Source organism: Aegilops tauschii, chromosome 1 (assembly GCF_002575655.3).
Source record: "Aegilops tauschii subsp. strangulata cultivar AL8/78 chromosome 1, Aet v6.0, whole genome shotgun sequence".
In the NCBI taxonomy this organism is placed as follows: domain Eukaryota; kingdom Viridiplantae; phylum Streptophyta; class Magnoliopsida; order Poales; family Poaceae; genus Aegilops; species Aegilops tauschii.
In genome coordinates, this window is record NC_053035.3 from 465,433,385 (window position 1) to 465,458,661 (window position 25,277).

Here is a 25,277-nt window from a genome sequence, read left to right on the forward strand (position 1 = left end):
AGTTGAGTTCTAGGAACTGTTTGGGTGCATGCCGCCTTGAGAGTTCTTGTCAGTATTTGATTATGAATGTTCTCTTGCTAGTTGAAACTGTAATACATCAAGTTGATTCCCATCAGTTAAAGGTAATATTTTAAAGCAACGTGGATGCATTAATACATGTTAATTTTGGTATTCATCAGTAAGCAACTAACATAGGCCATCGTTGAGAACATGATTTTTTTGCCCCTACAAATGGTTAAGAACTCAGCAAGTACTTCCCTTTTGTATGATGTAGATGCCAAGAATTTGCTCTTAAGTTTTATAACAAAAATAGTACCCAAAGTTTATAGATCTTTATTCCTTTTTTGTTGATGACTGATTTCTGCACATATATTTACTGCAGATCTGCAAATGGGTTTGAAGGAAAGATTTAGAAGGTGAAGGAGCTATTGAAGAGCATGTTACATTCCCACTGTCTTAATCATTTTTTCATGTACAATGCAATACATGTATAAGTTTGGTGCTTTGTGCTGGCAAGAATTTTCCGATTGGCATCATTTGTAGTAACTGTGGTGATTCAGGACGCTCTCAAGATTACAAGTTCAGTAGTGGCAACCTGGACTTATGTAAGAATAAACTGAATGATGTTTCATTCTGAAGAGATTCCTAACTATCGACTTGAAGTTTGCATAGTTACATCGTGGGATTATGAATAAGATATAGTTAATCATGTTTGACTTAAAATGTAAACTACAATCCTTGAACTAAAGAGAAGAAGTCAAAGATAGCAGTTGCAGTTGCAGGGTAACAGGGTACAAGTAGGCAACAAGTAGTGAGTAGGAGCGGCGGCGGCGGCAGCGCGAGCGAGACGAGTACCTCGGCCGTCTCGGCTTCGGCAACCCTCGTTCGGCGCCTCTCTCCACCGCCCTGGCGGCGGCGCCACGCCCCACCGCTCCGCCGCCTCGGACTCGGACGCGGAGATCACCAAGGACCGCTCCACCTCCTACAAGGCGCCGGCGCTGTCACGCCTCACCGCCCCGCCACCACGCTCCGCTGCCTCGGACTCGAAAGCGGAGATCTGCGAGGAAGTTGCCCCCCGCCCCGGCACGCCTACGCACAGACGGGCTGGAGATCGAGGATGACGATGCTTTCTACACCGCCAGAAACCAGATGCCGCTGGCCGACGACAAGGGCGAGTTCGTGTAAGGTGAGCGGCGAGGGCGATCCGGCGAGTGTGCCGGACTGGACGTGGGCTCGCGCGGCATGGTTGCTTGATGTGTCCGATTTAATTAGTGTAGATGATGGGTCGGTTCCTGGAGGTGGAGGGCTTCTCTCTCTTCTTGCCATGATCTCGGCGGTGGTTATTGGTCTTTTAGTCGTTTGAAACGTTCGTTTCTTTGAAATGAAATGCTCAAGCACGTAAGTATTTGGTCGCGAGGACCATGCATGTATTGGAACATGCCACTTTGCTGGATAGGATCTTGTTCCATTTTCAACTTTGGCGGATGCATGCTAGGCTAGCTAGCTACTCCGCTGAAATGAGCGAAACTCATAACCCGGGCCAAAAATATATGTACTCCACCAAGAGTGCAAACATTGCACTTAATTTCAGGCAGGCCATAATTAAGATCAAGGAGGCCGAGAAGAAGAATTTTTTTTGGGATGGGGGACTGAATATAACACTAGCATATTTGTAACAACGATGGGATTAGCAGGCATTCTCGCTTTGTTATTTACAACCGGTTTGATAATGCATGCGGCCGGTGTGGGTGTGGGTGGAAGAAAACTTTTTTTTAACTACGACGAGTTGCGTCACCCAGTTAGTCGCAAGCTCGCACCGGTGAAAAAAATAACCTGCACATTAGTACTTTTCATTGCACAATTAGCATTAGGACAAGTACCATCATGCATGTCCCGGTGAAAAAAATAACCTGCACACGTGCGTACCGAAATATAATAAATACTAGCACTAGATCATTTGGATGAAGGTGAATATGATCTTGCTGACTTGTTTAAAAAAAATGATCTTGCTGAAGATGATTTGGAGAAGGAGTTGGTTGGTCCGCAGCCGGCGACGTTGGGTGATGCTTTCATCTGCGCGAAGAACATGAGTACAAAATGTGTCCGGGATAAAAGGAAATCGAAACTGAGAATTGCTGCTAGCTGCGTGAAGCGCAACAGGGCTCAAGTCCTATGTGACGAGCCCATCTTGCCTGAGTTTTTTTTTTGAAAGATCCAGCAATTGCTGGCCTCGCATGATCATTAGCAGAGAGCAACGGGAATACAAAATGGGGTGGATCCTAGGATCAAGTCAAGAAAACCGAAAAACAAAACTGGCCCAAGGGGCTTTTGGGAGGATTGCCACAGCCGGCTCTCCTCGCCGTGTCTATAGCCAATCTCTCATGGCGGTTCCCAAAAGGGGCTCTCAATGCATCGTGCGCCGGTCAACCTCCATAACTGAATTGAGTCGGTGATTCTCCGGAGGATGTCCCTCTAGGACAGCAATTTCTTTTGGAAGGTGCATTTGTTCCACTCCTGCCAAATCTCCCAACAGGTAAGGAGCAGCAGGGCTCCCTTCCTCCATCTTGGGCTAGTCTCGTCATGAATTCGCCGCGCGGTCGCCATGGTGGATAGGCGTTGCCACTCCGGCTTTGGAAGGAAAGAGGTGCAACCGTGCCATTGCCCTACTGCAGTCCAGATTTCCTGCGCTAGCGGGTAGCACCAAAACAGGTGCTTGGAGGACTCCAGACTGCGAACACACAGTTGGTAGAAGTATTCGTTGGGCCATCCCCTCTTTTGCAAACGATCGTTGCACCATAATCTGTTTTGGAACATCGGCCAAGCAAAAATCTTGATCTTCCTAGGCACCCAAACCTTCCAATTGTCTTGGTCGAATGTAGATGCCTCTCTTCCCATGAATTGCATGGCGTAAGCTGATTTCGCAGAGTACCTGTCAAAGTTTTCTGTCTTCCAAGTGATCGTGTCATCCACGCCCTCCACCAACTCGGTCGCAGCAGCAACGATGGTTCTATGCATGGCCAGGAAGGCGGGCAACAGGTCTTCGGTTTGGCCATGGGCGAGGTCCGCGATTCAAGTTTCTACTGTCAGCGCCTCCAGAACCGTCATGTTCTTCCTCCGCGAGTGCTTGAGCGGAGAGGGAAACTGTTGGCCGAGGGTCCCGGAGCCGGTCCAGGGGGAGTGCCAGAAAGAAGCAATCTTTCCCTCGCCAATGTGGATGATTGTAGCCACCGCGAAAATAGCCTTGTCCTCCTCATCACATGGCACCTCCGATCCTACCCATGGCCGCTCTGGGTGCTGCCAGGCGATCCACAACCAGCGCAGGTGCAGCGCGCGGCTGAAGCGCTGCAGATCATGGACGCCCAGCCCTCCGTACTCAGCTGGTGAGCACATAGTCGGCCAGTTCACCTTGGAGCTGCCCTCGGTGATCTCCTCATCCTGGCACCAGAGGAACCGCCTCATGCTCTTGTTGACCTACTTGAACAGTTTCTTCGGTGCCCGAAGGACGGTGAGCGCGAAGGTTGGCATCGCGCTGAGCACACACCTGACGAGCACCCGCCGTCCCGCGATTGGCAGCAGCCTTCCTTTCCATCCCGCTAGCCTGGCCTTGATGCGGTCGATGATGACTGCAAATGAATAAGATGCAGGACACCGAAGAAATTGTTGCATCCTTTCCGTCGTCTCTTCTCTGGCTAGATACCATGTGTCCCCCTCCGTGCATTTCCTTGGTTTGCTTTCCGTAATCACGTTGTATTTTTATCATCAAGCACGCCTGTAATTTTATTTACTCAAACAGAGCAATTTGGATTTCAAGTCCAATGCGCTAACACTTTCTTTAGTTTTCTTATTTGATACAGACACAATGTGTATACACCCGGCATCTGCATAAGTAAGATGCACATAGCCAACACTAATGCACACATGAGTAGCGATTAACTGACAGCTTAGATCCACATCTCAACAATGTCGCATTGAATATAGCGGATGAGATGTGTAGTGACGTCTCAAACTTTACCACCGCTAGTAATGGTTTTGATATTACTGACGCTTGAGGCCAGTTTAAGGCCCCTGTCTGGGTCGGATTTTGTTAATCGATCAGTGACCAGGCCATTCGCCCGGGCTTATGAGAGGGCTTTGAGGCGCCCAGATGTAGATGCTCTTAGATCTCCAAGATTTGAATATAAAGTGCCACTTTCGTGAGTTGTATTGGTTAAAAAGCATGATGGAATTTCAATGTGCCTCATGAAACACTTGCGAGCTTCTTCTTGAATGACACTGCACCTACACAAATAGTTTGTCTTCAGTCGATCAATCAAAAGGAATCGATGAAGCTACTAGCTTGGGAAGATGGATGTTGTGAGATAATCAATGGATGTAGTTGTATAGATACACCTTCGCAATGAGAGAGATGCAAAAGTGAAAAACTTTTAATCCTTGCAACGCGGGGAGGATTACTCAAGGACCATGCTTGATGATAAGATGATAAGATGTCTGCCTTATCTAACTTGCTAGGTTGTCGGATTGGGCAATGGCCCATCAAATACCTGGGACTTCCTTTATGCTATTCTAAGCCCAAAGTGGAGGGCTTCTCTCCCATGCTGAAAAGGATTGCCACCAGGCTATCAGGATGTAATACCCTGCTCTCCACTGGTGATAAGCTCACATTGGCCAAATCAATATTTTCTAGCATGCCAATCTTTTACATGTCCACATTGATGATCCCAATAACAGTCCTCAACCAAATTAACTCATATCTGAAGCATTGTCTCTGGAGGAAATATGGTTCAGAGGAAAAGCGGGTGGCTATGATTGCATGGGAGAAAGCCTGCCAGCCAAAATCACATGGAGGCATTGGAATACTTGATGCTGGAGTCCACAACCAGGCGCTCCTTGTGAAATATCTGCATAAATTCTTAAATAAGGAAGACATCCCATGGGTCAAAATCATTTGGGAATCATATTACAGCCAGCAACTTCCTCATGTAAGAAATGTAGGTTCTTTTTGGTGGAAAGTTGTTCTCAAACTTCTGCCAACATTCAAAAGGCTTGCACTATGCATACCAGGTCAACGAGATACAATTGACTTTTGGAGAGACAAATGGCAAGGGCAAGAACTCTCACTTAGCTACCAACATCTTTTTTCCTTCTGCCATGACACAGAAAGCACACTGCAAGAGGCAATTGCTCAAGATAATATTGAAGATATGTTTCAACTCCCACTCTCAGCACAAGCATACCAAGAACTACTACTACTCAAGTCCATTTTGCAGAATAGAACACACCCAACAGAGAAGGATAAATGGATATGCAAGGGTAATCAGAGTAGTTATTCAGCAATCAAAATGTACAAAGCACTTATGGGACCCAGTTCTGTACACAATATATTCCAATTACTCCGGAAATGTGCAGCTCGGCTGAGATACAAATTCTTCTTTTGGCTGTTGCTACATGATAGAATTAACACCAGAAATCTCCTGCTCAAAATGTCCATGTATCTGCCAGACTACCATTGTGCCTTATGCCACGATCAAACTGAAGAAACACTCATTCATCTTTTCTGGGATTGCAATTTCACCAATGACTACTGAGATAAACTCATACCTAACAGAGTCAGAGGCATCACAAGTTACGATGAGATCTACATCAGACTCAATGAGTTACCACATAAACTGGCACTAGACATCATCATTGCAGGCTGCTGGAGTACCTGGTCGGTTAGGAATGACAAAATCTTCAGAAATGCAGCACCACATACCATGAGCTGGATACACTATCTGAAAGAAACACTGCAGACTACTATTCACAGAGCAAAAGCAGCAAAGGCACAACAGTTACAGTCCTGGATTGAGTCTCATTTATAATTTTTCTTGATGTTGCCTAGAGCTGGAATTGGGTAATTTGGTTGTTTTTTGGTTTTTTTTGGGAACAGAGGATTTGTAAATATTTGGCTTCAAAAAACCATGCTTGATGACCGGACCGCACCGTCTAAAATAATACATACTCCAGTAGTATATCTGAAATATCTGTGTAGTTCAAGTTTGTTCATTCTCCTGCTGTACGTAGTATATATGTTAATGTGGGTGTAGCGGGGGTCACTCGGCTGGGGTGGATCAGGACCCTGTTTCGAGTAAGTCAAAAAAGCTGACGGAAATGGCACCGCTCCAGCTATTTTGATAAAAGTGGTAATATCACTGGCAGTCATAGAACTTATGCTGGATGTCTAGTTTAGTGCTAAAACTTTAAAAATACAGATTTATGGTCATATAACTTGTTGTGCGGTGTAAATACGGTGCTTTCTACTGTATTCGAAGTGGGGCTGTAGTACTTTCTTTTCAGAAAAGCCCAGGTGAACAGTGGGTCTCACCTGTTTTTTTTAGTATGTAGGAAAGCCCAGGTGAGACCTACTGTCAGTGAACAGTATATATAAAAGAAAAAAGGAGGTGGCAGCATTCAAACACGCGACTAATCAAACACGCACGCACGCTGTAACCATAACGCCAAACGACATCCAATTATCCTATAGGATAACTACGTTATATATTCCTTATAACACGCTGGGACTTCCTGTCAGCTCTATTGAACTATGATTAGTGCAGCCCATTATGCACCTTCGATTTTTTTAGAAATTTATATGTAAATTATGATCTCAGTAGTAAAAATAATATTTAAATTCACCTGTTATAAATATTGTAAATACTCCCTCCGTCCGGAATTACTTGTCGCATAAATGGATGAAAATGGATGTATCTAAAATTAAAATACATCTAGATACATTCATTTCTCCGACAAGTATTTCCGGACGGAGGGAGTACAAATGAAATAAATTTCCTTCAAAACTGTTAATCTATAATTAAAAAATATTTATATGTTTATGAATTACAAAAATGTTCATATAATTTAAAATAATACAAATACTTGTAAAATTCAAATTCAAAAAATATTATTTAAATGACAAGCATTTCAATAATTGTACCCACATTTGTATTGTTCCATGTTCCTAGAAATATTCATAATTTAAAATTAAAACTGTCGGTATGAATATTCAGTCGTCTCTAATATAATACACAAGTTTATATTTAATTTTTTTATTCATGAAGCATCCTTTGTATTTATAATATTTTTAGCACACCAATATTTGAAAATAATTTTATCACTTACATTTTACGAGTATCTTAAAAACATCTTTAATGTTTTTATTACATACATTTTACTAGATAATTTTTATATAATACTTATATTTTTTATTTACTAATCATCTTCTGTATTTACAATATTTTTAACACACAAACATTTGACATAACTTTATTACTTAAGTTTTACAAATATCTTAAAGAAAATAGCCTGTTAAAAATGGGCAGTAGTATATGCAGCCCATTTAAACTCAACATGCATCCTGGTTTAAAAATATTGTTACCCGCACTACACAATAGAGCTTGAAAGGTGTGTAGTTGCTAGGTCGGCTTGTGTTCTACTCATTGGTTGGGGGCTTGAGACCTAGCGTCTCCCCTTTTGTTAGTTAATTTGGACTTCTATAAGTAGTACAACTTTTGTCAATAAAATGCAGTAAATTTTTTGTTCAATATTTCAATTTCAATTTTAGAAATATTTATATTATTTTAAATTATAGAAACTCTTTGTAATCCGTAAATCAATAATTTACATACAAATTGCTAAAAAAACAAAGGTGCAAAATGGGATGCACTGACCAGAGCTCATTTGAGCTGACAGCCCACGATTCTAATAGAAGGAATATCTACTACCCCTATAGCATGCGAGCGAGCGTGCCCCTCCCACCTAGTAGGGGCACGAGATTTTTCTCTTTCCCTCTCATTAGGGTTTTACTCCTCCCGGGGCGACTATAGTCGCTGCCGTCGAGAACATGTTTCCCTACCCCGATTACCGGCTGCTGTCCCTTGCGATCGTTTCAGGGGGTCGTCTCCTGGGCTTTGACGGGGTGGTGGAGATCGGGTGTTTAGGGTTGCTGCTACTAGGCCCGATATTTGTCTCCATCGGGTTAGGGTTCCAGAGAAGATGTCTTCGAGCGCGGCTAAGGATGCGGCGGCCGCAGGCTCATCGGAGACGGATGATGTGGAGAAGATGATGAGGGAATTGGGGCTTCGAGAAGAAGACCTTGATGATGTGATTTTTGATGAGAAAGAGGCGCCGCCGGAAGCAGCCAGATGGATCGCTCTTGCGAGGGTGCACTCCGAGAAGACGTACAGCCAATACTGGTTTTTTAAGAACATGAGATCAGCGTGGGATCTAGCGCAGGAGGCGAACTTCAAGCCTTTGGAGGATAATATTAATACCATCCAATTCCCGTGCTTGGGGGATTGGGAGAGAGTTATCCAGGATGGACCTTGGCACTTTAGGGGAGATGCGGTCATCATCAAACTTTATGATGGGATCACGAAGCCGTCCACAGTTCGGCTAGACACCATCGAAATCTGGGCACAAATTCATGATGTACCACAGCTATACGCACACCTGGTGCCGTCACTTGGAGCCAAGATTGGAGAGGTGTTGTTCACGGAGCCACAATCACAAGATTTTAAGGGTAACTTTTATCGCGCTTGGGTGAGGATCAATGTCTCCAAACCTGTCAAGAACGCCGTATCCATGATTCGTGATGGCAAGAGGCAGATCTACATAGTTAGATACGAAAAGCTGCCGGATTGGTGTGCGGTTTGTGGGTTGCTTGGTCACCAATTCAAGGAGCATGGCAATGGGATCCACCCTCCTTCAGCATTAGTCTTTAAAGATTTGAGGGCAGGTTGGTTTATGCGTACTGGCCGGGGGCCGGGCGAGGGTCGAGGCCGGAGAGGAGGCCGGCGGTGTGGCCGATCAGGTGACCAAGAAAGGAGTGCACAGCACCAGCCACACCATGAAGATAATGTCTCTGAGGAGGATCATGAGGAAGACAGGGATGCTGTGATGAAGGAGGCAGAGAATAACAGAAAGAGGGGTTCAGAGTTAGCAGTAGTGCAGAGTGTTTTGCCGGCGGGAAACCCTGTAGTCGCAAGTAAGGGACAACAGACAACCTTGGCGCTTCCAGCCCCCGCTGTTCCTCCGAGCCCAAGTGGTAAACAGGATCCCAAGAGGACAAAGCTGCAAACATATGATGGAAAGAACACCATGGCCAAGACTGGAGTACAAGGAAAAGGTGAATTAACGGTGGCGGGCCCCGAGGGGCTCCGCCAAGGTCAATGAGTGCCTTATGTTGGAACTGCCGTGGCGCGGGCAACGCCGCGACAGTTCGCGAGCTTCGCGATTTCGCGAGGCAATTTGCCCCTACCCTACTGTGTATAGTTGAGACACAAATTGAAGGAGCTAGGGTAGAAGCTTTAGCTAGTACTCTTGGTTATGATAAATCTTATGCTGTTGATAGTCGTGGTAGAAGTGGTGGTATTGGGATGTTTTGGAATGATTCAATAAAAGTGGATATTCTTGGCTACTCTGACTATCATTTAGATGTGTCGGTTGAGGAGAATGAACAGGAAATATGGCGGATGACTTGTGTTTACGGTGAGGCGCAGACACACCTCCGACACCAAACGTGGGAGGTGCTAAAAAACATAAGTACTTTGAGTGCACTTCCTTGGCTCTGTATAGGCGACTTTAACGAAGTCTTACGTCCGGACGAACATGAGGAGGTTGGACAGCGTAGTAACGCTCAAATCCAGGCCTTCCGGGATGCTACGGATGTTTGCATGCTGCTGGACTTAGGTTATAAGGGCAATTTTTGGATATTTGAAAAGAAGGTGTTTGGGGGTACTTATACACGATGTAGACTGGATAGAGCAATGGCGAATGCAGACTGGTTAACGAGGTTCCCTTTGGCCTCAGTATCACATATTACCTGCGTCACCTCAGACCACTCACCAATCTTGCTTGATTATGGGAGCAAAACAACGGAAAGTAGAGAGAGACTTTTTAAGTATGAGCTAATGTGGGAGACACATGAGGGGCTCAAACCGTTCTTGACAGAGGGATGGGCCTCGGAACCACCATGCAATACCGTGGAACAGATGTGTGAGATGCTGCGGAACCTTGCAGGCGGGCTGGCCAGGTGGAGCAAGGACACCTTCGGAAGTGTCAGGAAGGAGATTAAAAATCTGAAGCAAATTCTGGAGGAGCTCAGGGGTGATCCACTAAGAACTGGACCTTCTCGCGTTGAATTAAAAATCAACGAACGGCTGATCGAGATGTATCACATAGAGGAGATCATGCGGCGACAGCGGGCGAGAGTTGAATGGCTTTCGGCCGGAGACAAAAATACCAAATTCTTTCATCTTCATGCTAGCCTCCGCAGAAAGAAAAATATGGTAAAAGCCTTACAAAATTCTCTGGGCGTTGTCATCTCTGATCCGGCTGAACTCCGGGACATGGCAAACATGTTCTATCAAAATCTGTATACCACGGAGGGGGTTAACAATATGGAAGAGGTGCTGGAGCATGTCCCGCAGAAGGTGACCGAGGATATGAACGCATCCCTTTGTGCTCCGTACACAAATGAAGAGGTAAAGAATGCTTTATTCCAAATGTTTCCTACCAAGGCGCCGGGCCCGGATGGTTTTCCTGCTCACTTTTATCAGCGACATTGGGATGTATGTGGGGACGAGGTCACCAAGGTCGTCCTAAGCATAGTCCGTGGAGAAGAAAGCCCGGAATGCATTAATGACACAATTTTGGTTCTTATACCGAAGGTAACGAATCCCACTGTTTTATCCTAGTTTCGACCTATTAGTCTTTGCAATGTGTTATACAAGATTGCATCCAAGGTGATCGCTAATAGGTTGAAGATCATATTACCTGATATTATTTCGGAAGAGCAGTCCGCATTTGTGCGAGGGAGGCAAATTACGGATAACATCATTTGTGCTTATGAATGTTTGCATTTTATGAAGCGGTCCAGGGCGAAGTCAAATAGCTTTTGTGCACTGAAGTTGGATATGATGAAGGCCTATGATAGGCTAGAATGGACATATTTTTGAGAGCTATCATGACTAAACTCGGCTTTGCAGAACAGTGGATAACACACAGTCATGGCTATGGTATTGATACGTCTCCAACGTATCTAAATTTTTGATTGCTCCATGCTATATTATCTACTGTTTTGGATATTATTGGGCTTTATTATTCACTTTTATATTATTTTTGGGACTAACCTATTAACCGGAGGCCCAGCCCAGAATTGCTGTTTTTGCCTATTTCAGAGTTTCGCAGAAAAGGAATATCAAACGGAGTCCAAACGGAATGAAACCTTCGCGAACGTGATTTTTAGGAAGATTATGATCCGGGAGACTTGGATCCTATGTCAAGAAACAAAGGAGGAGGCCACGAGGTAGGGGGGCGCGCCTACCCCCCAGGGCGCGCCCTCCACCCTCGTGGGCCCCTGTTGCTCCACCGACGTACTCCTTCCTCCTATATATACCTACGTACCCCCAAACGATCAGATACGGAGCCAAAAACCTAATTCCACCACCGCAACCTTCTGTACCCACGAGATCCCATCTTGGGGCCTGTTCCGGAGCTCCGCCGGAGAGGGCATCCATCACGGAGGGCTTCTACATCAACACCATAGCCTCTCCGATGAAGTGTGAGTAGTTTACTTCAGACCTTCGGGTGCATAGTTAGTAGCTAGATGGCTTCTCTCTCTTTTTGGATCTCAATACAATGTTCTCCCCCTCTCTTGTGGAGATATATTTGATGTAATCTTCTTTTTGCGGTGTGTTTGTTGAGACCGATGAATTGTGGGTTTATGATCAAGATTATCTATGAACAATATTTGAATCTTCTCTGAATTCTTTTATGTATGATTGGTTATCTTTGCAAGTCTCTTCGAATTATCAGTTTGGTTTGGCCTACTAGATTGATATTTCTTGCAATGGGAGAAGTGCTTAGCTTTGGGTTCAATCTTGCGGTGTCCTTTCCCAGTGACAGTAGGGGCAGCAAGGCACGTATTGTATTGTTGCCATCGAGGATAACAAGATGGGTTTTTTTATCATATTGCATGAATTTATCCCTCTACATCATGTCATCTTGCTTAAGGCGTTACTCTGTTTTCATGAACATAATACTCTAGATGCATGCTGGATAGCGGTCGATGAGTGGAGTAATAGTAGTAGATGCAGGCAGGAGTCGGTCTGCTTGTCTCGGACGTGATGCCTATATACATGATCATACCTAGATATTCTCATAACTATGCTCAATTCTGTCAATTGCTCAACAGTAATTCGTTCTCCCACCGTAAAATACTTATGCTCTTGAGAGAAGCCACTAGTGAAATCTATGGCCCCCGGGTCTATCTTCATCATATTAATATTCCAATACTTATTTATTTCCTTTGCTTTTTTCTTTGCTTTTATTTTACTTTGCATCTTTATCATAAAAATACCAAAAATATTATCCTATCATATCTATCAGATCTCACTCTCATAAGTGACCGTGAAGGGATTGACAACCCCTTATCGCGTTGGTTGCGAGGATTTATTTCCTTTGTGTAGGTGCGAGGGACTCGCGCGTAGCCTCCTACTGGATTGATACCTTGGTTCTCAAAAACTGAGGGAAATACTTACGCTACTTTGCTGCATCACCCTTTCCTCTTCAAGGGAAAACCAACGCAGTGCTCAAGAGGTAGCAAGAAAGGATTTCTGGCGCCGTTGCCGGGGAGGTCTACGCAAAAGTCAACATACCAAGTACCCATCACAAACCCTTATCTCCCGCATTACATTATTCGCCATTTGCCTCTCGTTTTCCTCCCCCACTTCACCCTTGCCGTTTTATTCGCCCTCTCTTTTCCGCTCGCCTCTTTTTCGCTTGCTTTTTGTTTGCTCGTGTGTTGGATTGCTTGTTTGTCATGATGGCTCTACCTAGATTTGGTGATCTTCACCTTAAAAGGTTAGAAGAGATTGAAAGCAACGTCAGGAGTTTTATGGTTTTGTAATTTGAGCATAATAATTTCTTCAGAAATGAGCTTAAGGAACAAAAAGGTTTTATGAGTTATATGAATAAAGAGCTCGATGATATGTCTAAAGAATTTGATGGTTTAAGATCCCAAATTGCTCGCCTTGAGAAGTTGACTGCTGAAATATCGGATAAGCAGGCTACCTTAGTTAATAAGATGGCCGCTAAACCGGATTTCTATGAAAATAAAGATGAAGATCTAAAAGTTATTGATGTGTCCCCTATTAAATCTTTGTTTTGCAATATGAATCTTGATAATGATGGGACTGAATATGATCCACCTTTACCTAGAAGGCGTTCCAAAAATTCGGAGTTTTTAGATCTTGATGCTAAAATTGACAAAAGTGGGATTGAAGAAATCAAAACCCTAGATGTTAAACCCACTATTATGGATTTCAAGGAATTTAATTATGAAAATTTCTATTTGATAGATTTTATTTCCTTGTTGCAATCCGTGCTAAATTCTCCTCATGCTTATAGTCAAAATAAAGCGTTTACTAAACATATCGTTGATGCCTTGATGCAATCTTATGAAGAAAAACTTGAGTTGGAAGTTTCTATCCCTAGAAAACTTTATGATGAGTGGGAACCAACTATTAAAATTAAGATTAAGGATCATGAGTTCTATGCTTTATGTGATTTGGGTGCTAGTGTTTCCACTATTCCCAAAACTTTGTGCGATTTGCTAGATTTTCGTGATTTTGATGATTGCTCTCTAAACTTGCACCTTGCGGATTCTACTATTAAGAAACCTATGGGAAGAATTAATGATATTCTTATTGTTGCAAATAGGAATTATGTGCCCGTAGATTTTATCGTTCTTGATATAGATTGCAATCCTTCATGTCCTATTATTCTTGGTAGACCTTTACTTAGAACGATTGGTGCAATTATTGATATGAAGGAAGGGAATATTAGATTCCAATTTCGATTAAAGAAAGGCATGGAACAATTCCCTAGGAAGAAAATAAAATTACCATATGAATCTATCATGAGAGCCACTTATGGATTGCATACCAAAGATGGCAATACCTAGATCTATCCTTGCTTTTATGCCTAGCTAGGGGCGTTAAACGATAGCGCTTGTTGGGAGGCAACCCAATTTTATTTTTAGTTTTTTGCTTTTTAGTTCTGTTTAGGAATAAATATTTGTTCTAGCCTATGGTTAGATGTGTTTTTGTGTTTTAATTAGTGTTTGTGCCAAGTTAAACCTATAGGATCTTCTTGGATGATAGTTATTTGATCTTGCAGAAATTTTCAGAAACTTTCTGTTCACGAAAATAATTGTTAAAAATCACCAGAACGTGATAAAATAGTGATTCCAATTGCTGCTGATCAATAACCAAATTATCTAGGTCGTCCTATTTTGGATGATTTTTTGGAGCTCCAGAAGTTTGCGTTAGTTACAGATTACTACAGACTGTTCTGTTTTTGACAGATTCTGTTTTTCGTGTGTTGTTTGCTTATTTTGATGAATCTATGCCTAGTAAAATAGTTTATAAACCATAGAGAAGTTGGAATACAATAGGTTTAAACACCAATATAAATAAAGAATGAGTTCATTATAGTACCTTGAAGTGGTCTTTTGTTTTCTTTCGCTAGCGGAGCTCACGAGATTTTCTGTTAAGTTTTGTGTTGTGAAGTTTTCAAGTTTTGGGTGAAAGATTTTGATGGATTATGGAACAATGAGTGGCAAGAGCCTAAGCTTGGGGATGCCCATGGCACCCCCAAGATAATCTAAGGACACCATAAAGCCAAATCTTGGGGATGCCCCGGAAGGTATCCCCTCTTTCGTCTACTTCCATCGGTAACTTTACTTGGAGCTATATTTTTATTCACCACATGATATGTGTTTTGCTTGGAGCATCTTGTATGATATGAGTCTTTGCTTTTTAGTTTACCACAATCATCCTTGCTGTACACACCTTTTGAGAGAGCCATACATGATTTGGAATTTGTTAGAATACTCTATGTGCTTCGCTTATATCTTTTGAGTTATATAGTTTTGCTCCAGTGCTTCACTTATATCTTTTAGAGCACGGTGGTGGATTTGTTTTATAGAAACTATTGATCTCTCATGCTTCACTTAGATTATTTTGAGAGTCTTAAGTAGCATGGTAATTTACTTAAATAATCCTAATATGCTTGGTATTCAAGATTAGTAAAAACTTTCTTATGAGTGTGTTGAATACTATGAGAAGTTTGATGCTTGATAATTGTTTTGAGATATGAAGATGGTGATATTAGAGTCATGCTAGTTGAGTAGTTGTGAATTTGAGAAATACTTGTGTTCAAGTTTGTGATTCTCGTAGCATGCACGTATGGTGAACCGTTATGTGATGAAGTCGGAGCATGATTTATTTATTTATTGTCTTCCTTATGAGTGGCGGTCGGGGACGAGCGATGGTCTCTTCCTACCAATCTATCCCCCTAGGAGCATGCGCGTAATACTTTGCTTTGATAACTTGTAGATTTTTGCAATAAGTATATGAGTTCTTTATGACTAATGTTGAGTCCATGGATTATACGCACCCTTCTTCCTTCCACCATTGCTAGCCTCTCTAATACCGCGCACTTTTCGCCGGTATCATACACCCACCATAAACCTTCCTCAAAACAGCCACCATACCTACCTATCATGGCATTTCCATAGCCATTCCGAGATATATTGCCATGCAACTTTCCACCGTTCCGTTTATTATGACACGCTCCATCATTGTCATATTGCTTTGAAGGATCATGTAGTTGACATCGTATTTGTGGCAAAGCCACCGTTCATAATTCTTTCATACATGTCACTCTTGATTCATTGCATATCCCGGTACACCGCCGGAGGCATTCATATAGTCATATTTTGTTCTAAGTATCGAGTTGTAATTGTTGAGTTGTAAGAAAATAAAAGTGTGATGATCATCATTTTTAGAGCATTGACCCAAGTGAGGAAAAGGATGATGGAGACTATGATTCCCCCACAAGTTGGGATGAGACTCCGGACGAAAAAAAGAGGCCATAAAAAAGAGAAAAGGCCCAAATAAAAAAATGAGAGAAAAAGAGAGAAGGGACAATGTTACTATCCTTTTACCACACTTGTGCTTCAAAGTAGCACCATGATCTTCATAATACAGAGTCTCTCATTTTGTCACTTTCATATACTAGTGGGAATTTTTCATTATAGAACTTGGCTTGCATATTCCAATGATGGGCTTCCTCAAAATGCCCTAGGTCTTCGTGAGCAAGCGAGTTGGATGCACACCCACTTAGTTTCCTTTGTTGAGCTTTCATATACTTATAGCTCTAGTGCATCCGTTGCATGGCAATCCCTACTCACTCACATTGATATCTATTGATGGGCATCTCCATAGCCCGTTGATACGCCTAGTTGATGTGAGACTATCTTCTCCCTTTTTGTCTTCTCCACAACCACCATTCTATTCCACATATAGTGCTATGTCCATGGCTCACGCTCATGTATTGCGTGAAGATTGAAAAAAATTTGAAAATGTCAAAAGTATGAAACAATTGCTTGGCTTGTCATCGGGGTTGTGCATGATTTAAATACTTTGTGTGGTGAAGATAGAGCATAGCCAGACTATATGATTTTGTAGGGATAACTTTCTTTGGCCATGTTATTTTGAGAAGATATGATTGCTTTGTTAGTATGCTTGAAGTCTTATTATTTTTATGTCAATATTAAACTTTTGTCTTGAATCTTTCGGATCTGAATATTCATACCACAATTAAGAAGAATTACAAGCACTCCGCATCAAAAATTCTGTTTTTATCATTTACCTACTCGAGGACGAGCAGGAATTAAGCTTGGGGATGCTTGATACGTCTCCAATGTATCTATAATTTTTTATTGCTCCATGCTATATTATCTACTGTTTTGGACATTATTGGGCTTTATTATTCACTTTTATATTATTTTTGGGACTAACCTATTAACCGGAGGCCCAGCCCAGAATTGCTGTTTTTTGCCTATTTCAGAGTTTCGCAGAAAAGGAATATCAAACGGAGTCCAAACGGAATGAAACCTTCGCGAACGTGATTTTTAGGAAGATTATGATCCGGGAGACTTGGACCCTACGTCAAGAAACAAAGGAGGAGGCCACGAGGTAGGGGGCGCGCCTACCCCCCAGGGCGCGCCCTCCACCCACCCCCCAGGGCGCGCCCTCCACCCTCGTGGGCCCCTGTTGCTCCACCGACGTACTCCTTCCTCCTATATATACCTACGTACCCCCAAACGATCAGATACGGAGCCAAAAACCTAATTCCACCACCGCAACCTTCTGTACCCACGAGATCCCATCTTGGGGCCTGTTCCGGAGCTCCGCCGGAGAGGGCATCCATCACGGAGGGCTTCTACATCAACACCATAGCCTCTCCGATGAAGTGTGAGTAGTTTACTTCAGACCTTCGGGTGCATAGTTAGTAGCTAGATGGCTTCTCTCTCTTTTTGGATCTCAATACAATGTTCTCCCCCTCTCTCGTGGAGATATATTTGATGTAATCTTCTTTTTGCGGTGTGTTTGTTGAGACCGATGAATTGTGGGTTTATGATCAAGATTATCTATGAACAATATTTGAATCTTCTCTGAATTCTTTTATGTATGATTGGTTATCTTTGCAAGTCTCTTCGAATTATCAGTTTGGTTTGGCCTACTAGATTGATCTTTCTTGCAATGGGAGAAGTGCTTAGCTTTGGGTTCAATCTTGCGGTGTCCTTTCCCAGTGACAGTAGGGGCAGCAAGGCACGTATTGTATTGTTGCAATCGAGGATAACAAGATGGGTTTTTTATCATATTGCATGAATTTATCCCTCTACATCATGTCATCTTGCTTAAGGCGTTACTCTGTTTTCATGAACTTAATACTCTAGATGCATGCGGGATAGCGGTCGATGAGTGGAGTAATAGTAGTAGATGCAGGCAGGAGTCGATCTACTTGTCTCGGACGTGATGCCTATATACATGATCATACCTAGATATTCTCATAACTATGCTCAATTCTGTCAATTGCTCAACAGTAATTCGTTCACCCACCATAAAATACTTATGCTCTTGAGAGAAGCCACTAGTGAAATCTATGGCCCCCGGGTCTATCTTCATCATATTAATCTTCCAATACTTATTTATTTCCTTTGCTTTTTTACTTTGCTTTTATTTTACTTTGCGTCTTTATCATAAAAATACCAAAAATATTATCCTATCATATCTATCAGATCTCACTCTCGTAAATGACCGTGAAGGGATTGACAACCCCTTATCGTGTTGGTTGCGAGGATTTATTTGTTTTATGTAGGTGCGAGGGACTCGCGCGTAGCCTCCTACTGGATTGATACCTTGGTTCTCAAAAACTGAGGGAAATACTTACGCTACTTTGCTGCATCACCCTTTCCTCTTCAAGGGAAAACCAACGCAGTGCTCAAGAGGTAGCAGGTATCATCTGTCTCATTTTCAGTTCTTTTCAATGGTGAGAAGCTTGACCCTTTCAAACCAACTAGAGGAATCCCGCAAGGAGACCCAATCTCCCCCTACTTATTCTTGATTGCAGCAGAGGGCCTTTCGTGCCTCCTGAAATCCAGTTCTTAGTCATCATTAGCAGGTATCAAGGTGGCCCCCACGGCTCCAACCATTAACCACCTTCTATTTGCAGATGACAGCCTGTTGCTTTTCAAGGCGAGTGTAGAGGGAGCAGTTGCAGTGTCAAACCTGCTAGAGAAATACTGTGACGCTTCACGGCAGAGGATAAACCATGATAAATCCTCTATATTTTTCAGCAAAGGGTGTCCAGGCCCCACCAGAACAGAGGTGAAGAATTCTCTACAGGTCCAAAATGAGTCTTTGTCTGATCGTTATCTGGGAATGCCAACTGATGTTGGTCACTCAAAGAACGGAACGTTTAAATATCTGAGAGATAGAGTATGGGAAAAGGTTAAAGGTTGGATGGAGAAGCTGTTGTCCTCAGCTGGAAAAGAAGTACTGATTAAGTCTGTGGCACAAGCGATACCTGTTTATTCCATGGCATGCTTCCGATTGCCAAGAGGGCTTTGTGAGAACATCACATCAATCATAAGGCAATTCCGATGGGGCAGTAAGCAGGGAAGAAGGAAGCCCAGTTTGGTGGCATGGGACGTGATGACTAGACCGAAACATATGGGTGGCCTCGGCTTCCGTGACATGGAGATATTTAACCTGGCACTTCTGGCGCGTCAGGCATGGCGGACAATGACCAGAACTCTCACTAAGCTCAAGGATCCTCAAATCAGTTTACTTTCCAAACTGCTCTTTGCTAGATGCTGAGTTGGGATCTCATCCGTCGCAGATTTGGAGGGCTATTTTGGATGGCCGGGACATTTTGGCGCAGGGCATTATCAGAAGGATTGGAGATGGAGAAACCACGGACATTTGGGAACACAACTGGATCCCGAGGGAGAGTGTTAAAAGGCCTATAACATCTTTGGTACAGCATCCGCCGAATAGAGTTGCTCAACTGATTAATGCTTCTACTGCGTCTTGGAATGAAGGACTAGTTCGGTCTATCTTCACTCCCTTTGACTCTGAGGAAATTCTCAAAATACCACTATGTACACGCACAGTATCAGACTTCTGGGCATGGCATGAGGAACCACGTGGAATTTTTAGCGTTCGCTCGGCGTACCGTATGATCTTGAGGACAAAATTCAATAGAGAGGCGTGGTTGCATGAGGCTGAGGGATAGTCGTACGTTCAGCATGAGAGCAAGCAATGGAGCAGCATCTGGCACATTCAAGTACCTTCAAAGCTCAAGATGTTTGTGTGAAGGTTAGCTAGGCAGTCCATGCCTACTGGCGAGCTGTTGATGCACCGTCATATGTCGACGGAGGATACATGTAATCTTTGCGGGGCAAGGGACACATGGAGGCATGCGCTACTTACTTGCCCGATGTCCAGTAGTGTTTGGACGTTGGCTCCTGAACAGCTTGTGCAACATCTGGTTGATCGACAAGAGGAGAGCCCGAAGGACTGGCTTTTTGCACTACATGAGATACTAATCAAGGAAGAATTTGTACGGCTTGTTGTCACCTCATGGGCAATCTGAGGAGCGAGAAGGAAAGCAATCCATGAGGATATTTTTCAGTCACCATTGTCAATCCACAGCTTCATCACACGATACTTGACCGAACTACAAGTGTTGAATACAGTGTCGTCGAGGCCGGTGCTAATGAAGGCCCCAAGACCTACCGTTTGGCAGCCGCCGGTCGCAAACAGTGCAAAAGTAAATGTTGATGCTACTGTACCTCAGCACAGAAGATACAGTGTTGATGAAATAATAGATCACTCGTCGTCTTTTGATTCTTGTAAGTTTAGCCATGAATTTAGGAGCTCAAATTTTGAGGCTCACAATTTAGCGAAGCATGCACTTTCACTAGGGGTTGGCCGCCATGTTTGGTTAGGCCATCCTGAAAATCTTTCTTTCGTCCGCGTAAACATTGTGACAATTTAATAAAAGCTTCGCAAGATTGTCTAAAAAAAAAAAGAATCTACTACCCCTGTAAAAAAAAGAGAAGGCAAATCCAACTCAGCATATTAGCCGTCTAATCTACGATCTAAAGGCCTAAAATCACCGTAAACAAAAACTATCGTTAACGAAATCCCCCTCGCTCGATCCCCCCTGGCTAACGAAACTCTCACAAAAAGAAAAACCGCACGCACGCCCCTTCTCCCCCAACCGCTCGACCCCGCCGCCGCCCCTTCACGCTCCGCGCCTGCCCTCCGCCCCGTCGCCGCACCTGCTGCGGCCGCGCCTGCTCCGCCCCGCCTCCGCCGCTGCCCCGCCTCCGCCGCTGCCCCTTCACGCCCCCGACACCCTCCACGCCGCCGTGCGCAGAGGCTCGGGACGCCCCCGACCGGCGCCGACGGCCGAGCGGCGCCTCCCGCAGGGGGGCCTGGCCGCGGCAGCACGCCCACGACCGACCGACGCCTCCGCCTGGGATTGCCGGCGGTGCCCTGGGGTTGGTGTTGGGGTTGCTTACTGCCGACTCCGACGGCGAGGCCTCCGGTCCAGATGTTGCTGCCTGCTGGACACGCAAACTGAATTCTCCGGTCAGCCATCTTGGTCTCTTATTTTTTTTCTTCGTCTATATTCATCTATACAAGATTGAGTAGAGGGCCTCTCGATTGTCACAGTGCCATTAGGCATAACGCTACTCATTTGTTTTGCATCTTCGGTTGTTAGCTTAATACAATTCGCATGCTTCCCGGTTATCTTCAGGATGTTGAATAGTGATTTCTGACACATTATCTCTATACAAAGTATAAGATCGGCCATGAAAGGAATTGGGGCAAGGGGCAACTATGTGTCACCTTCCACATGCCCAACTAGCCAGCGTGTGTTCGTGCGTGCGTGCACATGCCCACATGCCCAACGGTGTGCGTGCGTGCGTGCCTGGCTTGCTGCTGGGTGCTCGGCTGTTGATGGCCTGATGCTGCTGCTTTGCTGTATATTTTTGTATAGTGTATGTATCTTGTATGCAGGTAATCCTTGTTCTATATTGACGTTGTTGCTTGCTGCTGCTGAGCTGCAGATGTTGCTGCTCTGCTGGCTAGGGAGGGAGTCGAGCGACATACTGACACATGACATTCAATTATGAGGATTGAGGAAATTAACATTATTCAGTCATCGAGGATTTGGAAAGGGGCAGTATTTTGATCTCCTGGTCATGGACATGGAGCCATGGATTATACCAACGAACATCCTAAATTGGTCCAACTATGTGGGATTGACCCGTTTTGAGCTGGACAAAGTTGATGTACATAACTTTTTTTGGGGAATTCTGAACTGATGTGTGCCACAACTAGAATCTTTTAAAAAGAAAGGAAGATGGATGTATCTGGTACTGTCTTCTTTTATTTAATTTTTCTCTTTGCAGCCAAGAAGGTATAATGCATCCTTGAGAACTACGGTGATAAGGACTAAGGTACATGTTAATTTCATCTTATCTTTCAGATTTTTATTTTTATTTTATATATAGATCATTATTACCTCCGTGCAATATTCCCAAAACTTGTATATTGTAGTTGGATTTTGGTTCATCGTGCCTCAGACTGGCATGTTCTTTTATATTTTAGTAGGATGGTTTGACATGGTAACTAAGCAATATTTTAATGGTATTGCCCTGTGCCCTTGTTACAGTTCTAAAAAAGGAAGTGATGATTTAATTTGCATTTTCTGAAATTTCTCGAGGTTGTTTTTCTTGAATAATGGTTCTACCTTTTTAGGTGAAACTGCTGGTTCCAACTTCCAACTTGATATGCCTTCCTTTCGATTTGTTTTACTATACCCAGCGCATAAGCATCAGAGTTTAAGCCGGAGTAGGGGCCTGCTAGAGATGGAGCTTGTCGTAGAGTAGAGGGAAGGTATACTTTATCGCCTCTACTATCTCACATGTGATAGAAGTAATTGGGTTCGTTATTAGCACAAGGTATAACAAATCTATCAGGTGTACGAGTTCTGAAATGTAAAGATGAGGACAATGAGTAATGACAAGCTTGTTGTTGCTCTGTTGTACATATGAACCACTAGATAAAGGGAAACAGAGAGCTGCCAGCCCATACTTCAGACTAAAAGCCATTAGGATTAAATTTCACTGGTCCTGCCATACTTCAGACTGAAAGTACATTTAGGGTCTTAGCTAACCAGGAGCACAAGTGAGCACAATGATGAATTCACTTATTCTGAGAATTTTGTGATGCTTGGTGAGAATGAAAGAGGGAAAACATAGTTTCCTTTATGAGTATGATGCAGGATTATCACTTATGCAGTTTCGTACTTGTACTGAAATCTTACTTTACTTGAATCTCGATTCTGTTTCAAGCATACTTTGTCGAATTCTCATTGGTTTCATGGTCTCTACAAAATAAAACATCCACTTTAGTTCTCAACTTCTCATTGGTTTCATGGTTTCCAGGAAACAAAACATCCACTGTGTCAATCACTCAAGATGGAGGTGCATGCAGTTTTCCTGAAAGTTAAGTCTGAGGTAGTCAACAATACATATGCATATATGAATACGTCTCCTGGACTTGAACTTCGATTAGTGAAAAGACACTTTCAACTTTGTCAGTTTCATTCACACATTGTTGTGATCTAGAAAGCATACCAAAAATTGCTTTTTGAAAATGCGCTTGGCTCTGAACATGTATGGATCCCAGTGCACCATTTCACTTAATTTTGGAGAAATATGATAATACCCATGGCATTTGGTGCCGGCTGATCCTGACGGTGTGGCATTCGACCTTTTCAGAGCCTGCTCCTACATAAAGCTGGGTGACGGGACGATGGCCAATTTCTGGGAGGACAAATGGTTGCCGGGTGGGCGTTCCGTCTAGGACCTGGCACCAACACTGCTCACTTTTGTGCCCAAGAGATGTCGCACGGTGGCCTACGTCCTGTCCAACAAAAACTGTATATCAGAGACATCAAGGCCTCTCTGAGCCGGCGTTGGCCCAATATTTCCTCTGGGACGTTATCGCAGAGGTGATCACTTCGCCGGACATCCCCGACTGCGTGGCTGGGCGAATGCTGATTTTCCAATTCCAGGGGGCGGTTTCACTAGCACGGAGAAGTGGTGGATCAAAGCAAGAAAAGCTGCGCCCAAAGCCTTTGAGGAAGGATTTCGACACTAATGACGATCCTGGTGCACTAGAGGTTGTGGAAAGAGAGAAACACGAGGATCTTTAATGGTGTCTCTAGCTCTGTTCAGAAGGTCTTTGAAGTCATTCTATAGGATTTTAGGATGTGCCTAGCTGCTGGCTGTTTCTATCAGTTTGTGTAATTTCTGCTCCTGTTGTATTTGTAGTCGTCAGCAACATCATCTCCGTGTGGCGGAGCTTCATGTAACTCTCCTTTTCTATCTTAATAAAGATCGGCCAATGCCTTTGGAGTTGTCGTCTGTCACCCTCATTGCCCCCTTTATCTCCGGTTCGATGTGTTAGAGCAACTCTAGCAGACCCCGCATCCGTCCGGCCCGCAAAACGTGTTTGCAGTTTGCGGAAAAACGCGTTTGCGGACCTGCGCGCACGGCCGCAGATGCAGACCCCGCATAACGGACCCGTAAAAAAGGATATTCGCGGAATATGCTTTTTTGCGGGTCGGCTTTGCGGGGTCTGTGGCGCAGCTCCTCCCGGCCCAGAAAACCTAAATTTGCATTTTAATTTGATCTAGTATAATGCAATTTTTTTGCGTTTTCAACAACATTGGATACATAAGACATCACCAAATCTTTGCTAGAATAGCAAGACCAAAGAAAACAAGAACCACAAGTATGCATTTTAGAAGATTTCCAACTTTCATAACTGATCCCACTAGTTGATGCAATGTCTTCTCCATGCACTCATTGTTGATCTACGGATTCTTGATCTTGCATTCTTCATTCTTCATCTTTGGTTCAAAAGAAGTAGACGTTGCTTCCCCTCTAGTTGCAAATGCAGCCGCATCATTGCCTTCGATTCTACTAAGGAGTGCACGGACGTCTATTAAGTTTCTTTCTATCAATAAATCAATGTATTCGCCTTCCCAAAACCAAAATAAGCATCCATCTTCCTACATACATGAATGAGCATGTTCGAAATGAGGATCCTCTAGTTGAACCAAAGAATGAGCTATCAAAATGAGCTACCGCAAGTGCACATACCCCGTCGTTTTCGCATTTGAAGAACACCCATCCGGGGTGCTTCGGCGTGCCCGAAGTTAGGCGCAGCACTGTCCGCGGGCAGTCGTCGCACTGTATGAGCGGCAACGGCGAGCCACGGAGCCGCTGCGCGAGCACCGAGCCCGGTGGACGGCCGGACGAATCCATGCCCGCAAATCGTCGGCGGTGCCAGGAGGACGAGCCCGTACATGCATGCGGCGATGCGCCCTTGCCGAGGCTGCGGGAGATGCTCCCCGACCACTCCATCGCTTGGCAGCCACCGGCGGCCGGAAAAGCCAAATCCGGCGGCCCCGCGGTGAAGGTCCGCAGATCCGCAAATCGGGCGGCGCGCCGGCGCAGGGGGAGGGGGAGGAGGCCTCGTGTGTGTGGCGGCCTTTCGGCGAGCTGCTGCCGGCTGCTTTCGCCGGAATCTTGGATGGAGGGGTGGCGGCGGCGCGAGGGGGGAGTGAAGGTGGTTGGTGGGGCAAAGCGCGGGCTGAAATGTCCCCCCACCAACCGCTTCCTCTTATATGCAGGGCACCGCAGCCGCGAGGGGGAAACCCGCGTTTCCCCGGGTTGGGGTCAGGATTTTGTCACGCCCCTCAAAATTTTTTGCGGGCCGGGGCGGGATGCGGGGTCTGAT

At 44.2% G+C, this 25,277-nt stretch overlaps 1 long non-coding RNA gene across 2 annotated transcripts; it reads left to right on the plus strand.

Annotated features, from left to right (window-relative positions):
- The first annotated feature begins 20,627 nt into the window (after positions 1-20,627).
- On the plus strand, positions 20,628-23,892 carry LOC109734295 (uncharacterized). Of its 2 annotated transcripts, XR_006664492.2 has the most exons (5): positions 20,645-21,047; positions 21,530-21,922; positions 22,224-22,361; positions 22,913-22,984; positions 23,249-23,892. It is a non-coding gene; the product is annotated as an uncharacterized lncRNA (long non-coding RNA). The 2 variants fall into 2 exon arrangements; XR_002225833.4 differs by lacking the exon at positions 22,224-22,361 and having other exon boundaries at positions 20,628-21,047.
- Positions 23,893-25,277: the final 1,385 nt, after the last annotated feature.